Source organism: Orcinus orca, chromosome 6 (assembly GCF_937001465.1).
Source record: "Orcinus orca chromosome 6, mOrcOrc1.1, whole genome shotgun sequence".
In the NCBI taxonomy this organism is placed as follows: Eukaryota; Metazoa; Chordata; class Mammalia; order Artiodactyla; family Delphinidae; genus Orcinus; species Orcinus orca.
In genome coordinates this window covers 33,074,122-33,096,688 of record NC_064564.1, presented here as the reverse complement: position 1 = coordinate 33,096,688, position 22,567 = coordinate 33,074,122, and the positions used below count along the sequence as shown (strand labels likewise).

Sequence of the window (22,567 nt, the reverse complement as noted above, 5' to 3'; positions counted from 1 at the left end):
TAGAATTTTGGTGGTCATTTTGACTGGTATGAAGTGGTACCTCACTGTAGTTTAGATTTGCATTTCTCTAATAATTAGCATAGTTGAGCATATTTTCATGGGCTTTTTGGCCATCCATTTCTTTGGAGAAATGTCTATTTAGATCTTCTGCCCATTTTTGGATTGGATTGTTTGTTTATTTGATATTGAGATGCATGAGCTGTTTGTATATTTTGGAGATAAATCCATGTAAGTTGTTTCATTTGCACATAATTTCTCCCATTCTGTGGGTGGTCTTTTCATTTTGTGTATGGTTTCCTTTGCTGTGCAAAAGCTTATAAGTTTGGTTAGGTCCCATTTGTTTATTGTTGTTTTTATTTCCATTACTCGAGACATATCCAAAAATATATTGCTGCAATTTATATCAAAGTGGATTCTGCCTATGTTTTCCTCTAACAGTTTTATACTATTTGGTCTTACATGTAGATCTTTAATTCATTTTGAGTTTATTTTTGTCATGGTGTTCATTCTTTTACATGTAGCTGTCCAGGTTTCCCAGCACCACTTATTGAAGAGATTGTCTTTTCTCCATTGTATACTCTTAACTTCTTTGTCATAGATTAATTGACCATAGGTGCATGGGTTTATATCTGGGCTTTCTATCCTGTTCAATTAATCTATATGTCTGTTTTTTGTGCCAGTACCATACTGTCTTGATGACTGTAGCTTTGTGGTATAGTCTGAAGCCAGGGAGCCTGATTCCTCCAGCTCTGTTTTCTTTCTTAGGATTGCTTTGGCTATTCAGTGTCTTTTGTATTTTTATACAATTTTTTATTTGTTTGTTTGTTTTTAAATTATTTTTATCTTTTATTTATTTTTTTAAACATTTTTATTGGAGTATAATTGCTTTACAATGGTGTGTTAGTTTCTGCTTTACAACAAAATAAATCAGTTATATATATACGTATGTTCCCATATCTCTTCCCGCTTGCGTCTCCCTCCCTCCCACCCTCCCTATCCCACCCCTCCAGGCAGTCACAAAGCACCGAGCTGATCTCCCTGTGCTATGCGGCTGCTTCCCACTAGCTATCTACCTTACGTTTGGTAGTGTATATATGTCCATGCCTCTCTCTCACTTTGTCACAGCTTACCCTTCCCCCTCCCCATATCCTCAAGTCCATTCTCTAGTAGGTCTGTGTCTTTATTCCTGTTTTACCCCTAGGTTCTTCATGACATTTGTTTTGTCTTAAATTCCATATATATGTGTTAGCATACGGTATTTGTCTTTCTCTTTCTGACTTACTTCACTCTGTATGACAGACTCTAGGTCCATCCACCTCACTACAAATAACTCAATTTCATTTCTTTCTATGGCTGAGTAATATTCCATTGTATATATGTGCCACATCCTCTTTATCCATTCATCTGATGGTGGACACTTAGGTTGTTTCCATCTCCGGGCTATTGTAAATAGAGCTGCAATTAACATTTGGTACATGACTCTTTTTGAATTATGGTTTTCTCAGGGTATATGCCCAGTAGTGGGATTGCTGGGTCATATGGTAGTTCTATTTGTAGTTTTTTAAGGAACCTCCATACTGTTCTCCACAGTGGCTATATCAATTTACATTCCCACCAACAGTGCAAGAGAGTTCCCTTTTCTCCACACCCTCTCCAGCATTTATTGTTTCTAGATTTTTTCATGATGGCCATTCTGACTGGTGTGAGATGATATCTCATTGTAGTTTTGATTTGCATTTCTCTAATGATTAGTGATGTTGAGCATTCTTTCATGTGTTTGTTGGCAGTCTGTATATCTTCTTTGGAGAAATGTCTATTTAGGTCTTCTGCCCAGTTTTGGATTGGGTTGTTTGTTTTTTTGTTATTGAGCTGCATGAGCTGCTTGTATATTTTGGAGATTAATCCTTTGTCAGTTGCTTCATTTGCAAATATTTTCTCCCATTCTGAGGGTTGTCTTTTGGTCTTGTTTATGGTTTCCTTTGCTGTGCAAAAGCTTTGAAGTTTCATTAGGTCCCATTTGTTTATTTTTGTTTTATTTCCATTCCTCTAGAAGGTGGGTCAAAAAGGATCTTGCTGTGATTTATGTCATAGAGTGTTCTGCCTATGTTTTCCTCTAAGAGTTTGATAGTTTCTGGCCTTACATTTAGGTCTTTAATCCATTTTGCACTTATTTTCGTGTATGGTGTTAGGGAGTTTGATTGGAGAACTTAGTCCATTTACATTTAAAGTAATTATTGATATGTATATTCTTATTGCCATTTTGTGAATTGTTTTTGTAGTTTTTTTTTTCATTCCTTTCTTCTTTTGTTCTCTCCTCTTGTGATTTGGTGACTCTCTTTAATGTTATGTTTGGATTGCTTTTTCGATTTATTTATTTTTTGCGGTATGCGGGCCTCTCACTGTTGTGGCCTCTCCCGTTGTGGAGCACAGGCTCCGGACGTGCAGGCTCAGTGGCCATGGCTCATGGGCCCAGCCGCTCTGCGGCATGTGGGATCTTCCCGGACCGGGGCACGAACCCGCGTCCCCTGCATCGGCAGGCGGACTCTCAACCACTGCGCCACCAGGGAAGCCTGCTCTTTCTTTTGCTGTGTGTGTATCTATTATAGATTTTTGGTTTGTGGTTATCAAGAGGTTTTTATATAGCAAGTATATACATATGATTGTTTTTAGTTGCTGATTTCTTAACTTCAGATGCAATTTTACAATCCTGCATTTTACTCTCCTCCCCTCATGATTAGTTTTTGATATCATATTTCATATCTAATTGGTGTGTGTGTTCCTTAACTGCTATTTATGGATATAGATGATTTTACTACTTTTGTCTTTTAACCTTCCTATTAGCTTTGTGTGTGGATGATATCCTACCTTTACTGTATGTTTGCCTTTAACGATGAGCTTTTTCCTCTCATAATTTTCATGTTTCTGATTGTGGCTTTTTCTTTTTTGCTAACAGAATTTCCTTTCACATTTCTTGTAAAGCCGGTTTGCTGGTGTTGAACTCTTTTAGCTTTTGCTTATCTATAAAGCTTTTGATCTCTCCATAAAATCTGAATGAGAACCTTGCTGGGTAGAGTATTCTTGCTTGTAGGTTTTTCCCTTTCATCACTTTAAAAATATCATGCCACTCCCTTCTGGCCTGCAGAGTTTCTGCTGAGAAGTCAGCTGATAGCCTTATGGGAGTTCCCTTTTATATTATCTGTTGCTTTTCCCTTGTTGCTTTTAACATTCTCTATCTTTAACTTTTGCCATTTTAATTACAATGTGTCATGGTGTGTTCCTCTCTGGGTTAATACTGTATGGGGCTGCTTCCTGACCTTGGATGTCTGTTTTTTTCCACAGGTTAGGGAAGTTTTCAGCTATTTTGTCTTCAAATATGTTCTCAGCCCCTTTCTCTCTTGCTTATCTTTCTGGGACCCTTATAATGGAAATATTAGTGCCTTTAATATTTCCCAGAGGTCTCTTAAACCGTCCTCATTTCTTTTCATTTTTTTCCCCTCTGTTCAGCATCAGTGATTTCCACTTCTTTATCTATCAGATCACTGATCCACTCCTCTGTATCATTTAGTGTACTGTTGATTCCTTCTACTGTATTTTGCTTTTCAGTTATTTTATTCTTCATCTCTGTTTCGTTGTTCTTTATATTTTCTAATTTTTTGTTAAAATTTTCTAACTTCATTTTCTCTCAAGTTATTTGATCATCTTTACAATCACTACCCTGAATTCTTTCTTGGGTAGATTGCCTATCTTCACTTCACTTAGTTCTTCTAGGGTTTTATCTTGTTCCTTCGTCTAGAATATATTCCTATGTTGATTCATTTTGCCTAAGTTACTGTTTATATTTTAATCTATCGGGTAGATTGCTTATGTTTTCTGACGTTGGAGAAGTGGCCTTTTGTAGGAGATGTCTTATGGGTCCCAACATCAGACTCCTCTATTGTCACCCAAGCTATATCCTCTAGGGGTTCCCCTTATGAGGGCTGCGTGGGTCCTTCTATCATGGTGGGCTATCTGGGTGGTCTGCTAGGCTTGGTTTGCACCCGGTCTGGTTGGTTGCCAGGCCCTGCCTTGTGAAAAGCCTGCCAGCTGCAGGTTGCAGGACTGGGTCATGAGGTGGCCTGACTGCAGAACCCCAGGGGACCTCAGGGCTAGTGTGGCTCACTGGTGGGTGGCATCAGGGTCCAGAAGGCTCTGGGGCTGTTGCCCACCCACTGCTTGGTGAAGCCAGGTCCCGGGGTTAGTGCCAGCCTACTGGTGGGCAAAGCCAGGTCCTGGAGTCTGGTTGCAGGGCCCAAGAGTCCCAGAGCTGATGCCAGATCACTGGTGGTGGAGGGGGCAATGGTTCCTGACACAGTTGGGTAAGGGTTCTGGGTGTCCCAAAGCTTGTGTTGGCTTGCTAGTTGGCAGGACAGGGCCCAGCTGGGTCAGGGCAGGGTCTGGCCTGCTGATGGGCAGGCTGGGTTCACAGGCTGCAGGATTCTGGTTTTCTTGCATCTGGTATCTGCCCTGTGGTAGGCGAGGCTGGTCCAGAGGCTAAAGCAGGCCCCGGAAGGCAGAGCTGGGGCCCAGGGGATTTTAGGGCTGGTACCTGCCCACTGGTCGGTGGCGTTGGGTTCTGGGCCATCTGGTCGGCAGGGTCATGTCCAGAGGGGGCCATGGCTTCAGTGGTTCTTAAGGCAGCCTGTCTGCTAATATGTGAGTCCACGTCCTTGCCCAGTCAAGTTGCCTCAAACCATTGAGGTTTCCCAGCAATGGCATCTACAGGCTGTTGGGCCAGGGTAGGGCTGGGTTCTAGGGCTAATAAGCTAGAGGGAGGATTCCACAATGGTGCTTGCCAGCTTATGTGCTTATTTTCTATTTGTTCATCTTCTTTGGAAAATAACTATTCAAGTCCTTTTTTCATATTATAATCAGGTTACGTTGTTGTTGTTGAGCTTTAGAAGTTCTGTATATAATCTGGATATTAATCCCTTATTAGATACGTGATTTGCAAATATTTTCTCCATTCTGTGAGTTGCCTTTTCACTCTGTCGATAGTGTCCTATTATGCACAAAAGTTTTAAATTTTGATTAAGTCCAATTTACCTCATATTTTTCCTTTTACCATCTGTGTTTTTGCTGTCATAACCAGTTGCCAAACCCAATGTCATGAAGATTTTTCCCTGTGTTGTCTTCCAAGAGTTTTATGGTTTTAGATCTTACATGTAGGTCTTCAATCTATTTTGAGTTTATTTTTGTGTGTGGCATAAGGGTCCAGCTTCATTCTTTTGCATGTAGATATACAGTTTCCCAGTACCATTTGTTGACTTGCCTTCCCGCCACTGAATGATTTTTGCTCCCTTGTCAAAAACAGATTGGCCACATAAATGAGGACTTATTTCTAGGCTCTCAATCCTGTTCTCTATGTGTCCTTATGTCAGTACCACAGTGTTTAGATTACTATTATCTTTGTAGTAAGTTTTGAAATCAGGTGTGAGTCCTCCAATTTTTTTTTTAAGATTGTTTTGGCTATTTGGAGTCCTATGAGATTCCAAACTAACTTTAGGATTAGTCTTTCCATTTCTGCAAAAAATGTTGCTGGGATTTTGATAGAGTTTGTATTGAACCTGTATTTCATTTTGAGTAGTACTGTCATCTTAATAATATTGGGTCTTCCAGTCCATTAACATAAGATGTCTTTCCATTTATTTTTGTCTTCTTTAATTCCTTTCAGCAATGCTTTGTAGTTTTCAGTGCACAAATCTTTCCCTTCTTGGTTAAATTTATTCCTAAGTGTTTTATCTACTTATTTTCTGATGCTATGTAAATGGAATTGTTTTCTTAATTTCCTTTTGGATCATTCATTGTTCTAGTGTACAGAAAAGCAACTGATTTTTGTGTCTTAATTTGGATCCTGCAACTGTCTTGGTTTATTAGCAACTTCCCTGAATTAGCTGTGTGTGCATGTGTGTGTGTCTGTGTGCACGTGCAGACATGCACATGTCAGTAATCTCTGGGGTTTTCTACCAGAGATTAGGGTCAATGTTTGCTTCATATATTGATGTTTTGGGGTCTGATGTTCAGTTATTTGTTTACAAAATTGTTATATCTTTTTGGTGAATTGACCCTTTGTTAAATAATATAATGTCCTTCTTGCCTTCTCTTGGTAAGACTAGATACATTCCTTCTTGTGGAATAAACTTTATCACACAAAGGACCTGATACAGGGTAAACCACACTTTTCCTTGTTATAAGGAGAATTTCACAAGATGGATACATTTCTATGTAATCTCTCCTTCTTCTGCTAAAGAGGATACAACAATATAATGGCAAACAATCCATCACCTCAATTGGATCTGTCCTATCCATATCAATAAACTCGTTAATGTGTCTTTTAATTATTCCCAGACAATGACTTAGTTGTTTCCTACAAGTGCCTCCCAGAAACACAGCATGTTTGTTCCAAATGTTCACAAGACAAGCAAATGCTACTTAATTTTACTTTGTGTCATATTCTACTTTTTTTACTTTAAAAAATAATTTTATTTAAGTATAGTTAATTTACAATGTTAATTTCTGACGTACAGCAAAGTGATTCAGTTATACATATATATAATCTTTTTCATTTTCTTCTCCATTATGCTTTTAACCTTTATTTTTTAATATCTTTATTGGATTATAATTGCTTTACAATGTTGAATTAGTTTCTGCTGTACAACAAAGTGAATCAGCTATATGTATACCTATAACTCCTCCCTCATGAGCCTCCCTCCCACCCTCCCCATCCCACCCCTCTAGGTCATCACAGAGTACCAAGCTGATCTCCCTGTGCTATACCGCAGCTTCCCACAAGCTATCTATTTTACACATGGTAGTGTACATATGTTACTACTACTCTCTCAATTCGTCCCACCCTCCCCTTCCCCTCATGTCCACAATTCTGTTCTCTACGTCTGTGTCTCTGTTCCTACCCTGCTCTAGGTTCATCAGTACTGTTTTTCTAGATTCCATATATATGTGTTAACATACAGTATTTGTTTTACTCTTTCTGACTTACTTCACTCTGTATGACAGACTCTAGCTCCACCCACATCACTACAGATGACTCAATTTCATTCCTTTTTATGGCTGAGTAATATTCCATTGCATATATGTACCACATCTTGTTTATCCATTCATCTGTGGATGGTCATTTTGGTTGCTTCCATGTCCTGGCTATTGTAAACAGTGCTGCGATGAACAATGGGGTGCATGTATCTTTTTGAATTATGGTTTTCTCAGGGTATATACCCAGTAGTGGGATTGCTGGGTCATATGGTAGTTCTATTTTTAGTTTTTAAAGTAACCTCCACACTACTCTCCATACTGGCTATATCAATTTACATTCCCACCAACAGTGCAGGAGGGTTCCCTTTTTTACACACGCTCTCCAGCATTCACTGCTGGTAGATTTTTTGATGATAGCCATTCTGACCAGTGTAAGGTGATACTTCATTGTGGTTGTGATTTGCATTTCTCTAATGATTAGTGATGTTGAGCATTTTTCATGTGTTTCTTGGCCATCTGCATGTCTTCTTTGGAGAAATGTCTATTTAGGTCTCAAGTGGGTCTCTTGTAGACAGCATATATATGGGTTTTGTTTTTGTATCCATTCAGCCAGTCTGTGTCTTTTGGTTGGAGTATTTAATTCATTTACATTTAAGGTGATTATTGATACGCATGTTCCTATTACCATTTTTGTAATTGTTTTGGGTTTGTTTTTGTAGGTCTTTTCCTTCTCTTGTGTTTCCTGCCTAGAGAAGCTCCTTTAGCATTTGTTGTAAAGCTGGTTTTGTGGTGCTGAATTCTATTAACTTTTGCTTGTCTGTAAAGCTTTTGATTTCTCTGTCAAATCTGAATGCGATCCTTGCTGGGTAATGTAATATTGGTTGTAGGTTTTGCCCTTTCATCACTTTAAATATATCCTGCCACTGCCTTCTGGCCTACAGAGCTTCAGCTGAAAGATCAGCTGTTAACCTTATGGGGATTCCTTTGTATTTTATTTATTGCTTTTCCTTTGTTGCTTTTAATATTTTTCTTTGTGTTTAATTTTGGTTAGTTTGATTAATATGTGTCTTGCTGTTAATATGTTAATAGGTGTCTCAATGTCTTGAGTTTATCCTGTATGGGATTCTCTGTGTTTCCTGGACTTAACTGCTATTTCCTTTCCCATGTTAGAGAAGTTTTCAACTACAATCTCTTCAAATATTTTCTCAGACCCTCTCTTTTCCTCTTATTCTTCTGGGACCCTTGTAATTCGAATGTTGGTGCACTTAATGTTGTCCCAGAGCTCTCTGAGAATGTCCTCATTTCTTTTCATTCTTTTTTCTTTATTTTGCTCTGCTGCAGTTATTTCCACCACTCTATTTTCCAGCTCACTTATCCGTTCTTCTGCCTCAGTTATTCTGCTATTGATTCCTTTTAGTGTATTTTCTATTTCAGTTATTGTGTTGTTCATCACTGATTGTCTGTTCTTTAGTTCTTCTAGATCCCTGTTAAACATTTCTTGTATCTTCTCCATCTGTGCCTCCATTCTATTTCTGAGATTTTGGATCACCTTTACTACCATTACTCTGAATTCTTTCTCAGGTAGTTTGCCTCTTTCCTCTTCATTTATTTGGTCTTATGGGTTTTTATCTTGCTCCTTTGTCTGCAAGATATTTCTCTGTCTTCTCACTTTTTCTTATTTACTGTGTTTGTGGTCTCCTTTCCCCAAGCTGCAGGGTTGTAGTTCCTCTTGCTTCTGTTCACTGCCCCTGGTAATGAGGTTGGTCCAGTAGCTTGTGTAGCCTTCCTGATGAGAGGGACTGGTGCCTGTGTTCTGATGGGTGGAGCTGAGTCTTTTCCCTCTGATGGGCAGGACCTTGTCAGTGGTGTTTTGGGTTGCCTGTGGCCTTAGTATGACTTTAGATAGCCTGTCTGCTGTTAGGTGGGTTTGTGTTCCTGTTTTGTTTGTTGTTTGTTGTGAGGTGTCCAGCGCTGGGAGCTGCAGGCAGTTTGGTGGAGCCAGGCCTTGTATTCAGATAGAGGTCTCCTCGGGAGCTCTTGCTGGTTAATATTTCCTTGGGCCAGGAATTCTCTGGTGGTCCAGCATCCTGGACTCAGCGCTCCCTTCCCAGAGGCTCAGGCCTGACTTCCAGTTGGAGAACCAAGACCCCTCAAGTCACTCATTATGGCAATAAAGGGGATTAAGAAAAAAAAAACAACAAACAAAACCCCAGACAAGGGCTTCCCTGGTGGCACAGTGGTTGAGAGTCCACCTGCCGATGCAGGGGACACGGGTTCGTGCCCCCGGTCCGGGAAGATCCCACATGCCGCGGAGCTGCTGGGCCCGTGAGCCATGGCTGCTGAGCCTGCGCGTCCGGAGCTTGTGCTCTGCAACGGGAGAGGCCACAACAGTGAGAGGCCCGCGTACCGCAAAAAAAAAAAAAAAAAAACCCAGACAAATAGTAAAAGAAAAATCAAACAAACAGAAACTGAAACAAGGAAACATGCACAAACACAAAAGAAACAAAAACAGAACAAAATAAAACAAAAGGCAAGAGGACAACCAGACAAACAAAAGAATCCAAAAACGAAATCAAACAATTAAAAACAAAACTAAGACAGAAAGACAAAAAACAAAACCAGAGCAGAGCGCCAGCTGAAGAATAAAGCAAAGAAACAAAACTAACCAACAGAAATGATTTTTTAAAAAGAGGGGGTTTCCCTGGTGGTGCAGTGGTTGAGAGTCCGCCTGCCAATGCAGGGGACACGGGTTCATGCCCCAGTCCAGGAAGATCCCACATGCCGTGGAGTGGCTGGGCCCGTGAGCCATGGCTGCTGAGCCTGCACGTCTGGAGCCTGTGCTCCGCAACAGGAGAGGACACAACAGTGAGAGGCCCACGTACCACCAAAAAAAAAAAAAAAAAAAAAAAAGAGGAAAAAACACAGACCAACAGCAAAGCAAAGTAGAAATAGAAATATAAAAAATATATTGAAGAAAAAGAAGAAAAAAAAAACAAAATGGGAAAAGAACACAGAACAACCAAAAAGCAAAGTAAAAGAAAATCCCAAAAGAGTAAATTAAAAAGAAAACAAACAATAAGAACCAGAAAAAAAAAAAGAGAAAGAACAGAACAAATCAAAACATAATAAAAGTAATAGTAATAATAATGTTTTCCTGGGGTCTCAGCTGTCAGTGTCCTTGCCCCCGCTGTGCACCACAGCCCACCTCCACCTCCCCAAGGGGCCCTCCATTGCCTCTGGGCTGGTCTCTGGACCTGGCATGGGCCCTATGGGGACCACTCAGACTCTGATCTGGTCAAACTCCCATGTCTGCTTGCTCCCAAAGTCCACAGCTGCCAGAGCTTGACCATTTCTTTTGTGGGAGTTCTCATTGTCTACTCAAATATTCCAGATGCAGGTCTACCTAGCTGATTGTGGGGATTTAATCTTCAGCTTGTGCAGCTGATAGGAAGATTTTCAATCCTCTTCCTTGGTCACCCTGCCCCTGGGGTTCAGCTTTGGTTTTATTCCCACCTCTGCATGTGGGCCACGAAGGGTCTGCTCCTAGGGCTGCCCTGGAGCACTGGTGTCTGCCCTGGTGAGGACAGGGCATGGAGGTGGTATGGCTGCTTGGATTGTGAGAGACCCAGCAGTGCCAAATGTGCAGGGAAGCTGGCGGCCATGGGTATAAGCAATATGGCCCTAGTGAAGGCCTTTTTTTTTGCACCTGGTGGCAGGTGTGTGAGGAGCAGCCCTAGGAGGACTTTTTCTATTGTCCATCAGCAGATCCTGGCATATGGGGAGAGAGAGGATACAATAATGGCTCCACCCCCTGCGTGTGACTCAGCAGTAGCGCCCTGCTTCCACGGCAGTCTGGTCTTCCTCCATAGGCGTTTCCTGTTGCAGATTTTCTCCCTCCTGTCCCCTCAGTTCGTCTCCCTGCAGCAAACAGCAGTCCTCGCCCCAGGCCTGCTCTCCAATCCCTACGCTCCATCTCCCAGCCACCTTGCACACCAGTGAACACACACCCCAGTCTGTGGCACAGTAGGGCTGTGGCCCAGGCCATCTGTGTAGTTCTCACTCTGTCCTGTCTGTGACAGACTGGCCACTTCACCCTCCTCCAACGGCCTTAAATGCTTCCCTTCTGTCCCTACCGATTTCTCCATTGGAGGGGGGCTTCCCCAGATGCAGGAATCTCTCCTCTGCTTCAACTCCCCCACTCTGGGGTGCCTGTCCCGTCCTGCATCCTCTTCTCCTTCTCCCTTCTTTCTTTCGTCCTACCCAGTTATGCAGGGATCTTTATAATCCTTTTCAGTGTCCCAGGTCTTCTGCTGGTGTTCAGCTGGTGTTCTGTGAGAATTGTTGCATCTGTGGATGTATTCCTGATGCATCTGTGGAGAGAGATGAACTCCACGTCCTCCTACTCCTCCACCATCTTGGATCCCCCAATCTCTACTTTGTTTCAATGCAACAAGAGATTTTATAATCTGAGAATGGATTATGTCTTGGGGAAAATTTGGCCAATACTGTGTATATAACATGCTTTTAATATCTGTTACTGGTGATGGTAGAGATGATGATGGTGTGTGTTTGGGAGGAGGTGGAATGGTGAACACACTAACTAGTAAAACTTTTAAGGAAAAATAATGATGACATATTGTTTTTGTATCCCAAAATATCATTGTTAGCAATATCTGTGAGGTTTAAAATTTACTCTGAAATATCTGGAAATTTTCATGGAAATTCTAGAAAGCTAGGTTGTTTGGATTCAGTTATTACTTTAATAAGGGAAAATAATTTATACTGTGCAATTGAAAGAAAATTATCAACTAAAAAAAATAATATAATGCCCTTCTTTGTCTCTTGTAACAGTTTCTGACCTAAAGTCTATTTTGTCTGATATTAGTATAGCCACCCCAATTCTCTTTTGGCTACTATTTTCAGGGAATATCTTTTTCCATCCCTTCCCTCTCAACAAATTTGTGTCTTTAGATCTAAATAAGTCTTTTATAAACAGCATACAGTTGGATCATTTAAAAATTCATTTTGCTAATCTCTACCCTTTGATTAAAGAGTTTAATCCATTTTTGAAAGTAATTACTGATAAGCAAGGACTTACCTCTGCTATTTTGCTATCTGCTTTCTGTATGTTTTACAGCTTTTTTTGTTCCTCATTTCTTCCATTACTTCCTTCATTTGTTTTTGTCGTGACCCATTTTGATTCCCTTTTCATTTTATTTTGTGTATACTTACTTTATAGGTATTTTTATTATGGTTACCATGAGTATATTACATATAATATCCTAAAGTTCTAACAATTTAATTTGAATTGATACCAATTTAACTTTAATCACATACAAAAATGCTACTCCCAAACAGCTCCAACTCTCTCCTTTATGTTACTGGTGTCACAAATTACATCTTTATAGATTGTATGTACAATAACAAAGACTTTTAATTTTTTTTTATCCATTCATCTTTCAGAACCTGTTGAAAAAGAAAAGGTTAGAAACCAAAGTTACAGTACTGGCTCATATATTTGCCCACATACTTTTTTTTTTTTTTTTTGGTGCGGTACACGGGCCTCTCACTGTTGTGGCCTCTCCCGTTGTGGAGCACAGGCTCCGGACGCACAGGCTCAGCGGCCATGGCTCACGGACCCAGCCAGTCTGCGGCATGTGGGATCTTCCCGGACCGGGTCACGAATCCGCGTCTCCTGCATCGGCAGGTGGACTCTCAACCACTGCGCCACCAGGGAAGCCCACACATACTTACTTTTAATGGAGTTCTTATTTCTTCATATGGATTCCAGTTACTATCTGTCGTTTTTTCATTTCAGTCTGAAGGAGTTCCTTTATCACTTCTTGTAGGGCATGTGTGTTGGTAATGAACTCCCTCAGTTTTTATCTGGGAATATCTTAACTTCTCCCTCTTTATTAAATGAACATTTTGCTGGGTATAGAATTCTATGTTGACCATTTTTTTCTTTTAGCACTTTAAATGTATAATTCCAGTGCCTTCTTGCCTCCAAGATTTCTGATTAGAAATCACCTGATAATTTCATTGAGAATCACTTATATGTAGTAAGTTCCTGACATTAAGCCTTTTTTATTGTAATGTTATTGCCTAACATTAAGATTTGATTGCCAAGGCATCAATTTCAAACAAGCATATTGTCAGCTATATGACCCAGCTATTATCTAAAAAACTAGATGAGGAATCAGACCTCATTCATCCATGAAGTTCCCCTTTTAGAAACCCCTGAGTAACCTAGATAACTGACCACTTGAGTGACCTTGTTTTTCCCTTCCTGTGCCTAAATTCCCAGTCTTGAGTTTCAAATTTGCCAATAAACAGTGAATCTTGAAACCCCAGGTAACCCACACTTGACCCCAATAAATTCAGAACCCCAGGTCCATTCTCTCAATCTGTGACCATGTTGTGTGGCTCTCAGGTGTGTTGTGTACCCTCCAGGACGTGTGAGTAATAAAGCTTGTTTTTTCAAATTTCTCTGATAGTTGTTGCTGAGGTGCATCTTGCAATCATAATAAGAATCACAAGGGTTAATCCCGCTGCAACACTGCATTTGGTCAGGGAAATATCTGTGGGAGCTTGACACAAGTAGTATGGGCCCAGGTGAGTGCCTCAGGCATTCTGAACCAATACCATCACTACTGATAGGCTGAGAGTGACATGAAATGAACCGCTTCTCTCCAGCTGATTTGAAGATTCTCTTTGTCTTTTGCTAGTTTCATTATAATGTGTCTCAGGATGAGTTTCTTTGAGTTTACCCAACATGGAGTTTGTTCACCTTCTTGAATTTGTAGATTCATATATTTCAATAAATTTTGGAAAATTTAAGCTGTTATTTCTTAAAATAATATTTCGGTACATTTCTCTCTTTTTCTGGGACTACCATATTGTTCCCTTGATGGTGTTCCACAAGTCCCTTAGACTCTATTCACTTTTCTTCATTTTTCTCTTATCTACTCCTCAGAGTTGATGATTTCAATTATCCTATCTTCAGAATAATGGATTCTTTCTTCTGCTTGCTCAAATTTGCTGTTGAGTATCTCTAGTGAATTTTTCATTTCAGTTATAGTACTTTACATCTCCATAATTTGTTTGGTTTCTTTTGATAATTTGTTATTATTAATTCACATTTGTTCTTACATAATTTTCCTGATTTCCTCAAGTTGTTTGTCCATGCTTTCCTTTAGATCTTTGAGCATATTTAAGACAGTTGTTTTAAATTCTTTGTTCCTGGGCTTCCTTGAGGATCGTTTCTAGCAATTTATTTAGTTCCTTTGAAGGGGTCATGCTTCCTTGTTTCTCTGTATCACTGTAATTTTTTTATTGTTGAAAACTGTTCATTTGACTATTATAAACTCTTTCATCAGGGTTTGCTGTTTATTTTTTTATTGTTGAAGACTGTAGTACTCCATTTGTTTTGCGACTTTTCCACCTATTTTTGCAGAAACTATTCTTTGCTGTGTTTCATCACTTAAATCTGTTCCCTTAGCTCATGTTTAGCTAATGTTTTAACACAGATTTCTTGAATGGCAAGAGCTCTCATAGGCTTTGCAAATTGGCTTTGTGCTGGAGCAGTCATTCAACACTTAGTCAAGCTTGCTCTGAGCCTAGAGATCTACTCAAGTGAAAGCTTAAAGTCTTCTTAGAGCTTTCTGAGCATGCATCTTGCCTGGGTATGCAGGTGGCTTTCTAAAGTCCCTTGTATACGTGAGCTGCTTTTGAACGTATTAATTTCTCATGTAGTCTCACTCTAGCTTCTCCTCCAGACCTTAAATGGCATATTATATGTTTCCACCTGTAATCTCTTGCTCCAGGCATCTGTGAATCTTGTGACTATTAATAGCAGTGCCTACCACTTTTCTGCCTGAGTTTCAAGTTATATGAAATATACAAGTATCTTGTATTCCCCCAGGTTAAAACAAATGTACACAATAACTTGTAAATAAGGTCTGCTCTGCTCCCTGGCTCAAGGGAAGGAACTGGGAACCAGGCTGCCACCATTTCAACACCAAAACTACCATCATGCCCTGGAGGGGTTAGGGAAGGAATGAGTAAAAATGCTACAAAACTTTTCTATTAATTTTAAGATGGCTTTTTCTTAATCAGATATTGGCTTGGTTGCTACAAAACTTTGTTTTCCACAGCTATGATAAAGTTGGTTCAGAAAGCTTCCTGCATGGTTTTTTTTTTTTTTTAATATTTCTGTGGAGAAATGAGCTTGGGGCTTCCTGCTCCACAATTTTCCTCATTTAGCTGAACAAACAGATTTTTAAAGGTTTTTTTAATTACTGAATGTTAGTTTTGTTCATATTATTTGCAATTTCTAGTTTTACTGAATTGTGAAATTTCTACTCCAAGGAATTTATTGACGTTTTTTGTTGCTGTAATGTACTTTTATATTTTCGACACATACCATCAGCACTGGTTTATTCTTTATTTCCAGAGGACACAGTTTGAAAGATATATCTAGATATGTATTATATTCACTTTATAAAATATGCTATGTATGCATTCTAGGCCAGAGTTTCTTATATTTGTCACTATTAACATTTTGGACAAGATAATTCTTGGTTGTGCCCATGTGTGGTGGGGGTGGTGATGGTTGTCCTGTGCATTACAGGATGTTTAGCAGCATCCCCAGCCTCTCCATGAGATAAAAGTAGTATCTTCCCCTTAGTTGTGACAACTAAAAATGTCTCTAGACATTGCTAAATGTCCTATGGTGGGTAAAATCATCCTCTGTTGAATACCATTGTTCTAGAGTACGGACTGGCAAACGCTTTTTGGTAAAAGGCAAGATAATAAATATTTTAGGCTTTGCAAGCCATATGGTCCTTGTCACTAGTCAACTACACCTCTGTAGTATGAAGACAGTGCTGACAATATGTAAAAGAACTAGAGTGGCTGAGTTCCAAAAAATTTAATTTAGAAAAAGAAGTGTCAGGTTGCATTTGGCTCAAGGACTATAGTTTGCCAACCCTTATTCTAGAACTTCATTTGTTCTCCACTGTATCTGGTATAAAACCAGAAAGGTATATTAAGATCTACTATATCTAATATGTTTATCTTTTATGTTATACCTCTTACAATTGTCGTTTTATGGATCCTGATAACTTATTTCATGCACAGATAATCAAACCATTTATTGTCCTTTTAAAATCGTCTTTAAAAAACATCACTCAAGTGCCCTTTTTCTGATTTCATATTATTTTGCCTAAGTGCGAACTTTAGCAGCCAGGTAAATGAACCTTGATTTATTTGTACATTTATTGGCTTATTAAATTTACTGTTTTATATTTCAAACTTTCTACATTATTTTTTAGGTATAACTGTTTGGTAAAATCTGATAGCACTTATTTAATAGGTAACTTAACTCCTTTAAGTAAGTTGAGTGGCAGATATATTTGTTTTAGTTCATGTTCAGTTATGTTATAAAAAAGTCTTTTTAGGGCTTCCCTGGTGGTGCAGTGGTTGGGAGTCTGCCTGCCGATGCAAGGGACACGGGTTCGTGCCCCGGTCCAGGAAGATCCCACATGCTGCGGAGTGGCTGAGCCCGTGAGCCATGGCCGCTGAGCCTGCGCATCCGGAGCCTGTGCTCTGCAACAGGAGAGGCCACAACAGTGAGAGGCCCGCGTACCGCAAAAAAAAAAAAGTCTTTTTAGTTAATAGTTCTGTTTTCATGGCTCTATTAATTTTTCTTCTAAAAATTAGGAAGATTGTGTTTTTGCTCTAGTAGGTACTTTTATAATTATAAACTTGTGTAGTTTTTAATCTTCTACTTACTTAGTAACTAGTAATTCCATATTATAGAACCAATGATGAAATCAGTGTTTCTTCTCTGTCCTTAACCATCCTTTAATGCCCAATTTTAGTGCCTTTTCTATTATTTCTTAGTGTTTATCATTTTACAATTAAATAAAAATCCTATAACTTGGTTTGTCAGTTGTAAATGATACACTTGGACTCCCAGCCTTTAAAGATCAGAAAATCAGTATGCTAGTACTGCATTCGTTATGTTATACCTTCATTTTCCACATTGTACTGGATCTATTCTTTGTAAACTACCAAAGACACAGGCCTCTAAAAATTCCCACCTAGGGAATTCCCTGGTGGTCCAGGGTTAGGACTCCATGCTTTCACTGCCAAGGGTGCAGGTTTGATCCCTGGTTGGGGAACTAAGATCTCGCAAGCCATGCGGCATGGCCAATAAATAAATAAAATTAAAATTAAAATTCCTACCTATAACTGATCACTTTGGATTTACTTTTCCCTGGATACCTTCTTCTAGTACTCAGTAACTCACCTGAGTAGCTCCTATTTAGAAATTCTTCCTCTAATAACCATGGATCTTCTCCTTCCTCCAAATTGAAGGTCACATCTGGTTTTCTAAAGCAATACTCTATAAGTGGAAAAGAATTTATAATTTGGATCAGCTACATGGGCTTCAATACTTCTGGATACAAAGGAAGGTACAGCTTCAGGAACTATACAATGAAGGTGCTCATTTGACCTTTCTGAGGAGGTGACAGAAGGAATGAATCTTCTTGAATCCCTGAACCTTAGGACTAAATAATTAAATTCTAAAAATAGTCCATGTGTGGGGTTTTATACATGGGACTTCATGGGGACTATCACTTTACCTCCTCATGTCAAACAAGTAGAAAATCATACAAAATGGAACAATAGGCAGTGCAGGACAGGAATTCTTAAGAAAAAGGAAACAAATTAGGTGAGTCCCATTACTGCCACAGTATAGAAAATTTCTATGCCACAACACAGTAAGGGAAGCCAAAGAGAGCCTGACACTCTCAGTAAGTTGAGGAGACAGAGTTAGTAATTTAGGAATGCCAAGGCAGCTAGAATCTTCAAGACAAAATACTGGAGGGGAAAGAGCTGTAGTAAGGAAGAGCTGTAGAAATCTGCAGAAAGATCTCCTTGAGTCTTTGGCTGAGTAGAGACTTGTGCAGGCATGTATGGAAACTACCTGAGACTGGGGAAAGAATCACTGGCAAGGAGTAGGATGATAAATCACCAAAGCACAGACAGAGATGAGAAGCTTGTTATCCTACCAGCCGGAGTAGAAAGATCTCTTAATTCATGGATGACTCAGTAGAATAATCTGAAAGATCTGCCTTAGTACAGGAGCAAAGCCAGCCCTAGACTGCTCTGAATCCAAGAGAACAAAGCTTTAGATCTTGAAAGGATAAAACTAATTCCAAATAACTTTATTCCAGAGAAAGCCCCCAGATATTTTAAAATACCAAAAAATACAGCACCCGACAAATTAAAATCCATAACTGGCAACCAATAAAAAATTATGAAGTATGAAAAGAAGGCACATGTGACCCTTAACCAGGAGAAGAGTGAGTCAAAAGAAACAACAGGATATGACACATATGATAAAAGTAGCAGTTAAGAACAAGAGAATAAACAGGATTGCATTCTTGAGGCATTCACATGGTAAAGGCTGCTCACCCACTGAGAGGAGGTGGCTGTAGTTCTCCAGTATCACATCTCTGTACAGGATACTCTGAGCAGGGCCCAAGTGTTTCCACTCCTGGGTTAAATCCACAGTCACATCCTTGAATGACACTCATGCCTGTAATAGCACATTTCTGATTAATCTGAAGGGTTTAGAAACAGGTAACATAGAAAATACCTTTGAAAACTCTTGTGATGTTTACCGTTGAGAGTTTAAAGCAAAATATTGTAAAATAATAAATAAAATTATTAATTATTACAGCCCTAATTTTGTCTTATACTTTGGGGGCATCACACAATTAGTACAAATATTATTTTCATGCCCTAATTCATTTGTATATATTTCTAAAATATGTACTTATAATCTCAGTTAATATACTACCAAGAAAGCTTAGTGCCTTTTTTAAAAAACATTTATTTATTTTATTTTATTTTATTTTTTGGCTGCGCCGTGTGTTAGTTGCAGCACATGGGATCTTCCTTGAGGCATGTAGGATCTTTCATCGTGGCTTGCAGGCTTCTCTCTAGTTGTGGCATGTGGGCTTCTCTCTAGTTGCGGCCTGTGGGTTTTCTCTCTCTAGTTGTGGTGTGCAAGCTCCAGGACACGTGGGCTCTGTAGTTTGCGGCACGTGGGCCCTCTGGTTGAGGTGCGTGAGCTCAGTAGTTGTGATGCGCAGGCTTAGTTGCCCCGCGGCATGTGGGATCTTAGTTCCTCAACCAGGGATTGAATCCGTGTCCCTTGCATTGGAAGATGGATTCTTTACCACTGGACCACCAGGGAAGTCCCAAAGCTTAGTGTCTTTTTAAAGATAAAGTCATTATAAATAGGGTACCTATAATCATTTCTTATACACCAATGGTTTATACACCTGAGCACTCCCTAGGTTACACAAATCCTCAGCCAGAGTCCTCTGCTGGGGTAATGGGGGAATCAATGAATAGAAGCGTGTAAGCCCTGGAGGGAATACTCAGAACCAGACCTGTAATTCAGGAGCTCATATTTATACTCAACAGATTTCCAGCAGAGGTACCATGGCAATCCAATGAACAAAGTTCATATTTCTCAACAAATGGTGCTATAATTTTCAAACATATATAAGGGGAATAAAAAGGTAAAATGCTTTTGGCCATATTAGGCAAATATTTCTTAGATAGGACAAAAAAGCATATATCATTGTTATTTACTGAATTGTGTCCCCCAAAATTCATATGTTGAAGCCCTAACCCCCAATGTGACTGTATTTGGAGATAGGGTCTTTAAGGAGGTAATTAAGGTTAAATGAAGTTAAAATAGGTGGGGCCCTAATCTGATAGGACCAATGTCCTTATAAGAAGAGGAAGAGACACCAGAGATCTCTCTCTTTCTGTGTGTGTACAGAGGAAAGGCCATGTGAGAACACAGCAATAAGGTGGCCCTCTGTGAGCCTGGAAGAGTTGGTTCACCAGAAACCAACACTGATGACATATTGATCTTGGACTTCCAACCTCCAGAGTTATGAGATATTTCTGCTGTTTAAGCCACCCAGTGTGTGATATTCTGTTATAGCAGCCAGCATAGACTAATACATTCATAAAAGAAACTGAAAAAGTTATGAAAAATTGATAAATTTAAAACCTCTGCTCTTTGAAAATTACTGTTAAGAATATGAAAAAACCTAAAACTGAGAGAGAATATCTACAAATCATGTATCTGTGGAAATATTTTTATAGAACATATGTAAGTCTCCAATCAAATAGGCACCTTCACCAAAGAGTAATGGATAACATGCTTATTAAACATGCTTATTATTAGGCATTAGAAAAATTCAAATTAAAACTAAAATGAAATACCATTACAAACCTAAAATAATGGCTCAAATAAAAAACCTGATATTGTTAAATGCTGGTGAACATACAGAGTAACCAGGACACTGACACATTGCTGATGGGAATGCAAACTAGGACAGCCACTTTGGAAAACAATTTGACATTTTCTTACAACATTAGACATATAATTATTATGAGACCCAGCAAATCCACTCACTCCTTCACATTAACCCAAGAGACTGAAGACATATGTTCACACAAAGAAACCTGTATATGAATATTTATGGCTGGAAATAACCCAAATATGCATCAACTGGTGAATGGATAAATAAACTGTGGACTAGCCACACAACAGATGACTACTCATCAATAGAAAGGAACAAACTACTGAAACACGGACCGGAGACAGAGTGAATGGCACTGTTTGACTCCTGGATCTGTCACAATAATTGGCCCTGGACAATTCACTGACACTCTCAGGTCTAATGTCTTGAAAGTTTTAAATGAGTCAGAGGTAGATGACCATAGAAACCTTTCAGGAACCATCACCGTGGGACTCTGAAGTCAGGATAGTGCCATATGTGTGACAGCAGCATCTGTAAAAGGGCAATTTAGGGAGAGTGGAGACAGCGTTTCCGCCCTCTGCCTGGTTATCCTTTACTCCCAGGCCTCAACCTCACTAGCTCTCCAACAAAGTGGCCTTCCCTGAGCAGCCTGCCCCTGGGCCACCCCAGCTCACCTTGCTCTTTTCAAGACTGGCCCAAACTCCCAACTGTCACGCCATGTGGTGGCTTCTGAATGTGGTGGCATTACCAAGTCTGGCTCATTCCTGGCAGAAGGATCAAGAACTACTTCCTGATCTTGTGCAGACCTGCTCCTGGGCTCTTCTGCCTCCACTCTGTAGCGCTGGAGAGAGGTCTAAGGTCAGGGGGTGCTCTCTTCCAGGTAAGACTCCTTTACCAGAGTCCCCCTGCTTTGTACTTCACAAGAGCTGCTGTGCTCTAAAATGAATTTCCCAGGAGCTGGAATCTAGTCCTAGACCACAATTTTAAGGCCAGAAAGCTGACCTTCTTGAATTCATTATAATCTTAGACTGAAAACACAGCCTGAAGTGCATGAAGGGATAGGAGGCTCTGTCTGACTCAAAGGATCTGAGGAGACAACAGAAATCCCAGAATACATTTGACATATGGTAGGATTCCATCTACATTCACTTACTATTATATCCCTGGAGATTTGGGGACAAGTTACTCTGTTAGGTGCTGTGAAGGCTGCAATGCTGATTTCTGGCAGATGTGATATTTAGACAAAGCCTGAGATTGGAAGTAAAGCACACCTGCCCTTGAATCCAGACTCCCTCATTGCTAGCTTGTGACCTGAGCCATCAGTCCACTAACCTGAGCTTCGGTTATTTTTAATGCAGATGCTTATACAGACCTCACAGAATGGTTGAGGTTTATACATACTCCAACCAATAAAAAGAACGAAGTGTCTTCTACATATAATAGCAGTTGTCAAGTACCCAGGGCTTAGTACCCTGCACTAGCCTACCTGATTTACAGGTGATGACTTATCTGAGTTTTAAAACAATGCCACGAAGCAGCCATTATTAATGTCCTTACTGACAGATGAGAAACTTGCTTCTTATCCAGGTTCCTTCTGTCGCCCCTGCTTAAAGGTGACAGAGCTGGAATTTACCTGGGTCTTTCTGGCTCCAGAGCTCGGGCTCCACCATAAACCCTCAGCCTGCGCTTTCTGGCACGCTCACCATCCGCATTATAAACAAACAAGCACCACGCTCCCTACCACGGCCGCCGCGGGGGCTTTTTTCCGGTCCGGCTGCAGGTGGGGCCAGACAAACGATCCAGAAGTTCCCGTGAGGCGCGGAGTCTCCATCCCCCCAAATCCACTCTACAGGAGGACAATCAAGGACCCAGCATCAACTATCAACCAAGGATGAAAGTGCGGAAACAGGAACGCGCAGCTGGGCCTGCACACGCGCAAATGTAGCCTAGACACTACCCAGAGGGCTGCACGGCGACCCAACCAGATTCAAGACTACATTTCCCATAAATCTCTGTGACTTGCCGTTTCTTTGCAGCGTTTCTTCTTTATTATTAGACTGTTGCAAAGTGTGCTATATGTTCCCTTCTGCCCAGGTTCTCTCAGAGACCCCAGGCGTTATGGGTTAATTTGAACTTTACTGCCAAGTACTACATCGCATGGTCTTGCATCCCACTCCGAA

General features: G+C 40.1%; 1 long non-coding RNA gene across 4 annotated transcripts in view; it reads right to left on the bottom strand.

Moving 5' to 3' along the window:
• The window catches only part of LOC125964859 (uncharacterized), a 31,376-nt gene extending 8,986 nt beyond the window's left edge, over positions 1-22,390 (bottom strand). For 2 of the 4 annotated variants that reach the window (XR_007478137.1, XR_007478136.1), the window contains exons 1-3: positions 22,021-22,390; positions 18,511-18,634; positions 17,339-17,434 (exon numbers count right to left, since the gene is read on the bottom strand). This is a non-coding gene — a long non-coding RNA (uncharacterized LOC125964859). Of the gene's footprint in view, positions 1-844; positions 11,394-12,306; positions 12,490-17,338; positions 17,435-18,510; positions 18,635-22,020 lie in introns of those variants that run through there. The other 2 variants (XR_007478135.1, XR_007478134.1) reach the window with 2 other exon arrangements.
• Between the last annotated feature and the right edge of the window lie 177 nt (positions 22,391-22,567).